This window comes from Panthera uncia, chromosome D1 (assembly GCF_023721935.1).
Source record: "Panthera uncia isolate 11264 chromosome D1, Puncia_PCG_1.0, whole genome shotgun sequence".
Lineage (NCBI taxonomy): Eukaryota > Metazoa > Chordata > Mammalia > Carnivora > Felidae > Panthera > Panthera uncia.
In genome coordinates, this window is record NC_064808.1 from 103,606,114 (window position 1) to 103,617,119 (window position 11,006).

The window sequence follows — 11,006 nt, forward strand, 5'->3', positions numbered from 1 at the left end:
GGACCCAAGTACAGGGCCAGGTGGGAGCAGGTGTGCTGACGAGAGGTCCTGTCTTGGGGAAGAGTGGAAACCAGAGCCTCGGACAGAGGACCTCCAAAAGACATCAGATAGCCCCAATTTTAGAAGCACAGAGGTGAGACAGCTGGCTCCTCCCACTGCTAGAATACTGGTTGAGAAAAAAAGTTTAAGTGCTGAAAGAAATAAAAAAAGAATTGACAGGCTACTAAATAATGTTCCATGTGAAACTTCTCTCGTTTGTAAATAGACACTTATTTATTTATTTATTTATTTATTTATTTATTTATTTATTTATTTTGAGAGAGACAGAGCACGAGCAGGGGAGGGGCAGAGGGAGAGAGAATCCCAAGCAGGATAGACATTGTTTTATAAAGCCCATTAGTATGTGTTTATTTTCAGCTGATCACACAATCATCCTGTGAAGGACTCAGGGCAGGTCTTTTGAACCAGTTTCATAAAAAATGAAAGGATGGAGGAGCCTGGGTGGCCCAGTCAAACGCCCACCTCTTGATTTTAGCTCAGGTCATAATGTCATGGTTTGTGACATCGACTCTCACATCAGGCTCTGCACTGACAGTGTGGAGTCTGCTTGGGATTTTCTTTCTCCCTCTCTCTCTGGCTCTCCCTCTGCTAGAGAGAGAGAGAGAGAGAGAGAGAGAGAGCGCGCGTGCACACGTGCGCGTGCAGGTTCTCTCTCTCTCAAAATAAACTTTGAAAAAAAAAGGAAAAGGACTTGCTGAGGTCTGCACAACTGATAGGTAGTAAAATCAGGATTCATGCTTGGGCCTCCTAATTCTTAATCCAGTGTTCTTTTTTTTTTTTTTTTTTTTCTCAGTGTTCTCTCAATGCCCCACTTTTCTTGCCAACTCTGTTAGCCATTAGTAAAAAGAATAGTTATGGTGTGAAGGAGAAGATGAATAGAAAATGACTTTTTAGAAAGAGGATGGGACGGTCTAAGATTTTAGTCCTTGAGGCACAAAGTATATTGCTGTGCATTATAGTCTGTCTAAAGACAGGCTAGTGAGTTTCTCATAAACTCACTGGACAGAATTGCCTTCCCATGCCAAGATTTTTCTAGATGTAGAGATGATGCCCAAATGAGATCTGAAAGTAAATTCAGAATCCCCAAGCCTAGCAGGAAGTTTTAGGAGGCACCAGAAGGAGATATGCTCATACAAGTGTTTCTTAGTAATAGCCAATGACTATTATGTACAGCAAGAAGTCACATGCTTGGGAGGGGAGGGGTAGGGAGGGAGCAGATTACTGGTATATTTTGTGTTACCAATCAATCAAGAAGCAGGATAAACATTGGTGGATTTTTTTCTAATTATCATAGCAGAAATTATTGTAGATAATATGATACACATTTTATGAAAATAGAGTTAAATATTGGCTGTTGAGGTCCCCCTTAGTTTTTCTTTACCAAACGGGGTACCCATCCCCCAGCTACTGGGAATGGTGGCTGCTAACAGTTCACAGCTGCACCACTGTGCTGAGAATTGTCCTCCTCAAAAGAAAGGCACATCCCCCAGAAATACCTAGAAGGTTACGCCTTCTCCCACAGGTGTCCCACACAGGGACGGACTGACATGGGGTACAAAAGTGCTGCCCCCTTGCCTCAATATAGAATAATTCTGTAGAGCCATTCACATTCCGTAGCCTTCTGGGATCAGAGATTGGGCTAAATCTAAACTCAACTGAACTACATCTTTCTTTGCTTAGCTACTTTCTCTGTCCTATCCTGCCTTCCTCACTCCCTTCCAGGTTTTACCTGAGAGAACTCCCTCACAATAAATTACTAATACAAGAATGCCCATGTTGGGCTCTGCTTCTAGGCAACAAGTCCCCAAACCAGGAGCAATGTGTTAATCCAGTGGGATCATATCCCATCCCCCCAAATGCCAACCCAAATCTTCATTTATTATTTAGCAGGAAAATGAAATCTACAGATTTGTGTCTTATCCATACATATTTTTCTCTTTCTTAAAAAAGGGCATAATGCCCTATTTTATGCCATGGGACATATCATGGCATATTAATGACGGCTAGTACATATGTGGATATGTATCAGGCGTAAATCTCTAGAACAATAGTTTTAGTATTATGGCATTTGACTCTCACAACAACTGAGGTAGGTTCTCTTATTATCCTCCCCATTTTATAGTCAAAAGAACTGTGACCTAAAGAGATTAACTACTCCGTCCCAAAGTAACATGACTCCAGGGCCCAAGCTCTTAACCACCATACTGTATTACTTCTCCACAGTAAGCCAGGTTTATATAAAATGATTGCTGAAATGCCCAAGTAATTTGAGAAAGTTCCTCACAAACTGTTCACTCTGTCTATTCACTTGCATAAATCGTGTAATTCTCCATCAATTTAGTTCATTGAAATGTCTGAAGCCCCTCTGGCCCGGAGCAACCTGGGTGAAGGTCATGTTTGCCTGGAACATTTCTCAGGAGGGCTATGGTAGCATTTAGGGGCTGGGATCTCTTACTGCAGAGCTCCAGAGGCAGACGCTGGTTCATGTGCTGGAGGAGGCTCATATCGAAAACTGGAGTATTGTACGTTGGACACTCTGAGAAGCAGACTCTGAGACCAAGAGGTAAGTAGAATTCGTTGATTTGGGAGGTGATTCCAGGAAGCACCAGTGGAGGAGAGCAAAATGGGTCCAGGAGAATCTCCAGGAGAGTATATAGAACATAGTTCAGAATTGGTCCATCCTAGGCACGAGGAAACTGAGCTATTTATGTACCAACTCCCAAGGGTCATTGGTGGTTGTCTGTTCCTAGGGGTGTTAACTCCCTGGGACTTCAGGCTACCTGAGCAGGAGGCTTGGCATTCTCCCGCAGCCTGAAAAAGCACTCAGAGAGTTGTGATGTTTACTGTAACAGGCCATTCACATGGAAGGGAATCCACATGACATTCAGGACGTCAGGGAATTGGGAGAGGCACTGACTGCCTCTGTTCTAGCTAACAGGACTGGAAATGGCTCATGGATGCAAGAGTTACAGGGAGAACGAGAGCCATAGCACGTAGCCAACGTGGAACAAGCTGTAAACACAACAAAGAGCAGAGAGAGAAGTAGCCCAACAAGCCGAGCGGAGTGGCCTGAAGCAATTTTGAAGACTCCTCGTGGCGGCTGCGACACAGCCACCTTGTACTTGTGTATCGGACCCATTTAATGGGGACAGACATGGCGGACTGTTAGGAAGCTGAGCGGTAACTCATGTTTACCGGTACGTGTGCCATCCCCAAGACCATGTCTGTAAGAGAGCAATAAAACCTACCCACCACCTTGGCGGTAAGATCAAGCTCTCTACTCCTTTGAGAAGATAACCATCTCATTCCGCACAAAGGCACCTCTAACCAGAAAAGCCCAAATCGCACACAGCGTGAGGTGCCTCAGACGTGCGCCCCTGTGTGTGTGCCTATCAATTTCATTTTGGTTTCAAGTCTATGGAGAAGGTCCTGGACCCGAAGCCCACGAGGGAACACTTCCTGTGCTATGAGGGTCGTTTGCTGGTCCTGTTTTATTTGCTCATCTCTCACCTAAGCTAGGGTAGGTGAAGTCCATTACTTAGAAGGATTCCCTGCTTTAAATGAGCTGCTCTTGTAAAACTATAAAACCAGTGTTTCACTGAACGTTCAGGTGCATTTAGGTTTCAAATTTGGAGGCCCATGAGGCTTCCTGGGATTCACTAATATGAGAAGGAGTAATAGAAGTCAAGGAGGTGAGGGGCGCCTGGGCGGCTTAGTCAGTTAAGCGTCTCATTCTTGGTTTCGGCTCACGTCATGATCTCATGGTTTCATGAGTCTGAGCCCCACATGGGGCTTTGGCTCACAGGGCCGAGCCTGCTTGGGATCTCTCTCCCTCTCTCTCTGCCCCTCCACCACTCATGCTGTCTCTCTCTCAAAAATAAATATATACGCTTTAAAAAAAAAAAAAAAGGCAAGGAGGTGACAACACACCCAGTGAAACACTGAAAGGTATTCAGGGCCCTCATTCAAGGATAAAAATGAGTGATAACACCACTGACAATCATGTGCTAGAGTATCAACCAGAAGGCTTTAATTAAGCCAGTGTGATCCTTCCGAACCTGTTGTGTAACAGCAAAACTCCTCTGGTCTCTTCTGGAGCAGGTTATTTCAGATCTACAGGATTACAAGACCTGAGAGTCAGCCTCTCAAGTGCATCTTCCTTCTGAAGATGAACCGCATCCAACAGGATCCGTCAGGTCTGCTGCCTGGCTCCGCTCCACTCACTCCCAGCTGCCCTGAGTTGTTACTCAAGTCCTGAGAATAAACAAGGTCCCTTGGCTAACTTTACTGATCAGTAACACTGTAGTCCATATATCGGCTATAAGGGCAGGTGGTCTTCAATGCCATATGTTTGCCTTTGGAGGCCTGCACGCCCTGGAATGAAATAAAGGGTGTGTGAAAGGGGTAGGAAAAGCGCACGAGTTGAGCTGAGACTCAGAAAAAACCACGATGGAGCCATGGGTCTCACACATCCTAGCCATGTGACTTGGGAAGGTCATTTCAGCTGGCCAACCCTAAATTTCTTCATTTATAGAGAAAAGAGTCAATAGAACTTATCTCATAGAACCTTATAAAGGGACATAATGGATCCTAAGTGCCTAACACAGTACCTGTCTACTTTGCAAGTACACAATAAACACACTGCTGCTGTAGATGGGGAGCCACGATCCATGTTCCCGTTGCTGTGTTAGATGCACAATATAAAATTTTTTAAAGAAAAAAAACATCAAAGTCGCTGTATAAGCAGGCATTATTATCCCCATTGTAAGGTTGAGGAAATGAAGGCTCAGAGGGTCTAAGTAAGTTGTCTCAGGTCCTGTGGCTGGCATGCAACGGAGCAGGAACTCAGTGTAGGCTTGACTAACTGCAAAATCTATGTTCTTCGCCCCGCGAGATGCTTCTTCGTGTCTCCTGCAGAGGCGCTCACCCAAATGGCACTGAACTAGGTGTCGGCATTGCCAAAGGATGCTCTCTTTGGGGTTGCCCTGGGCAGGGCCTCCTGGTGCCCGTAAGTGGGTGGCTGTTCATGCTGCTGCCCTCCTCCCACATTTCCCATGGTGTGAAAGGGGATTTTCACAGCATCAGAGGAAGAGCACGCTGCCCGAGGCCTGAATTCCTCAGAGTATCATCTGTGGTCTACGGTGCCGGTGCCTACGAGAGTTTTCTCAATGGTCAGAGAACAGATCCAAAACTGCAAGCCTTTTTTTTCTTTTTTCTCCAGTTCTCACTATTTTTATTTTTGTGTGTGATCACATAAGCCACTAAGGCCTTCAGTCTAAGGGTTACTGAGATTTGGTGTCCATAAACTGAGGCTCACACATTCCCAGAATTTGCTAACAAGTCTGACTTCAACGATTGGCAAAGCTGCCCGAGCCACACGCTTAGAGTAGCTGGTTAGAAAAGCCCCAGTTTTGAGCAAGCATGTGGCCTTAAGCCGGTCTTTTGAGTTGTCATTAAGCAATAGACAGTTCCTGTTCTGTCCCAGGCTCTTCTCACACACTTTAGAAATGTTAACCTGTTGTTAATCTTTACAGTATTCCTTTGGCATAAACACTCTTACTATTACCTTTTCTCAGGGGGAAAACCGAGGCAAGAACAAGTTGAGCAAGCCACCCAAAGTCACACAGCTGGAGCGTGTCAAGCCAAGACGTGAAGACAGGTGGTCTGGGCCAGCATCCACACTCTCGTTTTATCTGAAAGTTCCTGTCGGTTGTGCTTGTTGTGTATTGTTTGAATAATGTTGCATATCGCCATACTGATGACCCCAAACTTTCTAATTATTAACCTTTAATGACAGCAACAAACAGCAACGCTATCTACGGGGCATTCACTTTGCGCTAGTCACCATTCTAAACACCTATTCATTCGTCTAATATATTAACTCATCCATCCTCCCTGCGACCGTTCCACACTTACATCCCCAGATCAGTTTGCAAATTACAGGAATGAGGAGGAGGCAGCTTAGTGACCTGAACGTCACCTGCACACAGCTAGTAAGTCATGGGGCAGGGCTCAAACCCAGGAAGTCTGTCTCTCCAACGTATGCTCTCCACCACAGCCTATCACAGCTCAAAAATGGGTCCTTTGCACCTGTCTAGCTTTCTCCATCAGAAAGCAGGGACAGATACAGTACCTGAGAGGCAGTTTGGACCCCGCGCCACAGGTCATTTTCAAAACTGTAACAAGAGAGGCTAGCCAGACCCAGCATTCATGGAGCAGCCAGCATGTAGAGGAAAAATTCTCATTTTGGACCAGGCGTAGCCTGCTGTTAGCAAAGAATCATGATGGGGATGCAGAGACAATGCAGGAATAGGGTGAATCAGCCAGAATCAGAGCTGCGGGGCCAGATGGTCTCTGCGACTGGGCATGTGGTGACAGGCGAGCCACTCACCTTTCCTGAACCCTGCTTTCCTTCCCAGTAGTTTATGGGTGGGGTCAATCCCACCTCAGAGTTTTGTGAATAATGAATAAGATAATAAAAGTGAAATTCTTAGCATCGAGACAGCTCATTATTACTGAATAAAGGACAGTGAAACATTTCCAAGAATTCCATTTATATTATTTTTTAAAAAACACACGAGCTCCAATCTCTACTGAACACGTGACACAGGTCTCTTCAAACGCTGGATATCGAATGACCCCGCTGGTGTGTCTGCTTAACTGAAGCACCTTTCCTCATTCCTGCCTGCACCTCGGCTGAAATGTTTCCCTCTCTATCTGGCTTCTGGGAGGAGGATGCTGTTAGTACTTCTGGTACAACATCTGACCTTCTCCGGTCCTAAAGGGGTAACTGATTGTTTTCACCAACGATGCCAACATACCAACAGCCATATTGGTAGCGTTTTGTTTCACTGCATTTGAAGCCGCCATGTACTTCCTCTTGGCCACAACTCTGTTTCATGCAATTTGGTGGGTGTCTGTGGCTTTTGGGTTTGTTTCAGAGGCAATGACTTTGCCAACCCAATCTGCATAATTCTGTTTACTTGCCTTTGTGAAGGAGAGACCTTGCCAGAGCCATGGACTCTGACATCAGGGTCTGAGGGCCGTGGGGTTCTTTTGTCTTTTTCATGCCAACAAAAAGGAACCACGCTCAAAAAGGTGGGCAATTCCATTCTGTTCCGAAGCTGTGTGTAAGTACACAAAGAAATAGCATCTCTGTTCCACCTGTACAATAAATAATGAGCATACGCCCTCCATGGCATCCTGAAGAATAAGCTGTTTCCCACTCTAATCTTGGTAGAGTCTACAGAAATTAGATTTCCCTCAAGGTACTCATTCTTCTTCATGAGGCACCCCTCCACCATATGGCTTTAGTTGGCATTAGCCATCACTTGGGGGCTTCACTAAAGACGCGCTGTCCTAATATGTATTTCCAGACATAGAGATTCAGTAAGTAATGGGTCAGGCCCAGGTCACCTGTAGATTCAATACGTTGATAATCTTCTCCCTTCTCCACACACAGTCCTGCAGGTTCTGAGGCAAACAGGTTCTTGTACTACACCTTCGGGCGTGCTCTGGTACACACGGTTTTGTTAAGTCCTTTGTTATTGAGGGGAGGCTCACAGAAGTAATTATTTGAAATCGATGATAAAAAGCCACAGCATGGAAATGGAAGATGAGGAGCTCTGGAATTCGGCAAAGCTTCATTCAAATCCAAACTCTATCACTTACTAGCAGGGTGAGCTTGGGGAAATTACTTACTATCTTTGAGACTCAGTGTTTCATCTATAAAGCGGGAATAATACCCGCCCCCCCAGCAAAAAACATTTACCCTGAAGGTGAACTGGGATATCTTGGTTAAATATAAAACAGGCACAAACAAAGCACCCACTTTGAATGTGGATAGGATAGTTCCTAAGTGGTGCTGAAGTGTCCCCTCCTTTAAATGACATTGTTATGTTTCTACAAGGAAAAAGAACAAAGGTCAATGATATCTGTAGGCTTAAAACGGGATTTTCCTGGAGATTTTGCCTCTGACTTGTTTTTCTTTGGCATTCAAAGGAAGGGAACAAAGCCTGGGTAGACTCTACTGTGGGCCCACAGATGGAGTGACCCAAAGAAGGCTGTCAGTGATGACCGATGGCCCTGGACTAACCCCTGAAGTAGTTCTAGCATCCAAACAGGCAAAGAGCTGACTGATTAGAGGCTGCAGGAGTGAGCACACTCAGGTTCCAAGCCCAGCTGATGCTCAAACCCATGGCCAAGTACAGATCAGCGTCAACCTGGCCTGACAAGACGCTGTGGCCCCCGCGTCTCTTCTCTGCATTGGAGGAACCACAGAGATGTGAAGCCAAAGATGTCCCTGACTGGGATCAGGCCCTGCAGGTGTAGAGGATTGGTTGACCAACTTTCCACAGACAGTACCTCAGTCATGATCTGAAATATGAGACTTTGTACAAGTGACACTAGATTGCCCAGTTATTCCATTAGGGGTGCCTGGTGCAGCTAGATGTTCTATCAGGCACACTGAGCAGGGAAAAAATAAAAACTGTTATCTGAACAAAACATGGAAATAGTTGCCACGGGGGGGGGGGACAGAATTTTACTAATGGACTTCTTTATTTTACATTTTTGCATAATTTTTGTGTTAAACCACCTATGACGATACACTAGGAAGCCACATCTTTGTTTTTATTTTTTTAAGGCCAGAGGCCTATATAGATCTTCATCTGTCCTGGGTCCTGCCTGCTGAGGGCTGAGTAGGTGGTTTACTCCCTTGATCAGATCTTAAGGTCCTGAGGCCAACAGTCCTACATCCCAAGTCCGGCCTTGAAATATGCCCTCCTACCCAAGGCTTCTGTGAAAATGGGAATGTTTTCTTAAATTATTCATAGCCATTATTGGTAAATACCAAATACACATGCTCAGTACTGGCAAGAGTATGGTTCTAAAAAGGAAAAGTCAGGTAATACTACAAGAGGAACACACTTTCATACTGAATTTTCAGAGAGAGACACTGGTCCTAAATAGAAAGTGTGACTTTGGGAAGAACCATATCGTGATTTATAAGAAAGATCTATATTTGGTCATTCAGATGGCTAAACTAGACTTCTCATATATATTTGGTCTTGATCCACGGCTCCTGGCTCACAGTCCCAAAACCTATGAAATTTCCTCAAGTGTAGAGAGTGAGTAAGGTGTCTTTTGTTATGTTAATGAGGTGACTTTGGGAAAGCATCTAAGGATGGGGGTTAGTTGCCAGGGGAGTCAACCATTTTTTCTTTTTTTAATTTTAGACAGAGAGCCCTCACAAGCAGGGGAGGAAGCCAGAGGGAGAGGGGGAGAAAGAAAGAGAGAGAGAGAGAGAGAGAGAGGCAGAGAGAGAGAGAGAGAGAGAGAGAGAGAGAGAGAGAGAGAGAATCTTAGGCAGGCTCCATGCTCAGCACGGAGCCTGATGCAGGGTTCGATCCCACAAACCCTGGGATCATTACTGAGCCAAAATCAAGAGTCAGATGCTCAACTGACTAAGCCACCCAGGTGCCGTGAGAGCCAATCATTTCTTTAGAGGGTCAGAACTTCCAGTTCAACCTGGTGGGGAGAAGAAGGGTTGGAAGTGGAATCAACCCCAAATATCAATGATTTCATGAATCATGCCTATATAATCAAGCCTTCGTGAAAACCCACAAGGGTGGGGTTCAGAGAGCTTCCAGGTTGGTGAAACCACGCAGATGTGGGGAGACTACACCCAGAGAGGGCAGGAAAGTTCACACCCTTTCCCCATACCTTGCCCTGTGCATTTCTTCAATCTGGCTCTCCCTAAGTTGTATCCTTTTATAAGAAATTGATGATCTGGTAAGTGAAATGTTTCTCAAAGTTTTGTGAGCTGCTCTAATATGTTAAACCTGAGAAGCAGGTCTCAGGAACTGCTCATTTGCAGCTAGTAAGTCAGAAGCACAGATAACAATGTGGGCTTGCCAATGGTATCTGAAGTGGGGCTGGCGACAGTCTTATGGAAAAGGGCCCTGTACCTGTAAGATCTGATGCTGTCTCCAGATAGTGTCAGCATTGAGTTGAACTGTAGGACACCCAGCTGGTGTCAGAGAATGCTTGTTAGTGGTGTGGGAAACATCCCCCTCCATACATTGGCACTAGGTCCAGCAACCCAAAAAGAGGACAGACCTTCAAGTGAAAGAAAGAGAGTGGGACACTGGGCAGTTGAGAGAGCTTAAGAGCATCCTGGGGCAGGTGAAAGGATTAAAAAGAAGGAATGATGGATTGTGGCAATTCTGCCAAGGGCCTGTGGTTTTCATAACCACTGAGGGAGAGGGACATGTTTTCTAGTCCAAGAGCCTAAGCCTCTCTTTGCCTCAACTCCAAATCTTGCTGCCAGATCCAGATTTCTCTGTCTACACACGAATGGAATCCTATGGCTCCCTTTTGGAACGTGAGAACCAAAGAAGATTATATAATGATCAGTTTGTGTTCATTCAACTTGGTTTTGCTTATACTGTTTCATTCTGGAAGTCTTGTCTCTCTAACGGAGCCATAATCTCTTTGAGAGGATTGGGTCCTACGTTCTTCTTTAGTGTCGCCCTCTGGGCAGAACCAGTGGACACTGACAAATGCCAGGCGACTGGCCGATCACCTGATTCTTTACCTTCAACAAGTGTTCATTTGGCCCCAGGGGCTCTATGGTGGATTCACTCTTCCTGTACCAGCCGTGAGAAGTATTAATGCTCAGGTCATAAGAACAAGCTTTGCTGAGCTATTCACACCAGCATGGAGTAGGGACAGTATGTGGTGGAGAAGCATTGTATCTGCCAAGCATCTCCCTGAAGATTTAGATCACTGAAAATGCCAAAGATTCCAATGATGTCATGCTTCTTGCCATCTAGGAGTCAAGTGAAATTGGTGACTGTCACAAATATCCTGTTAATTTTTGCTTTTCCGGTGTATGACTCTGGCTAGATCCTAGAGCAGTGTCAAAGACTTCATCAGGCGTGTGT

The 11,006-nt window shown here is 45.3% G+C and overlaps 2 long non-coding RNA genes across 3 annotated transcripts in view; one reads left to right on the top strand and one right to left on the bottom strand.

Annotated features, from left to right (window-relative positions):
- LOC125910171 (uncharacterized) overlaps positions 1-11,006 on the bottom strand; it is a 372,309-nt gene that overhangs the window by 344,070 nt on the left and 17,233 nt on the right. The window lies entirely within an intron of this gene.
- Positions 379-5,875, top strand: LOC125910178 (uncharacterized). 2 transcript variants are annotated; one of them, XR_007453877.1, is made up of 3 exons: positions 379-776; positions 2,402-2,623; positions 5,637-5,875. It is a non-coding gene; the product is annotated as an uncharacterized LOC125910178 (long non-coding RNA). The 2 variants fall into 2 exon arrangements; XR_007453881.1 differs by having other exon boundaries at positions 2,521-2,623.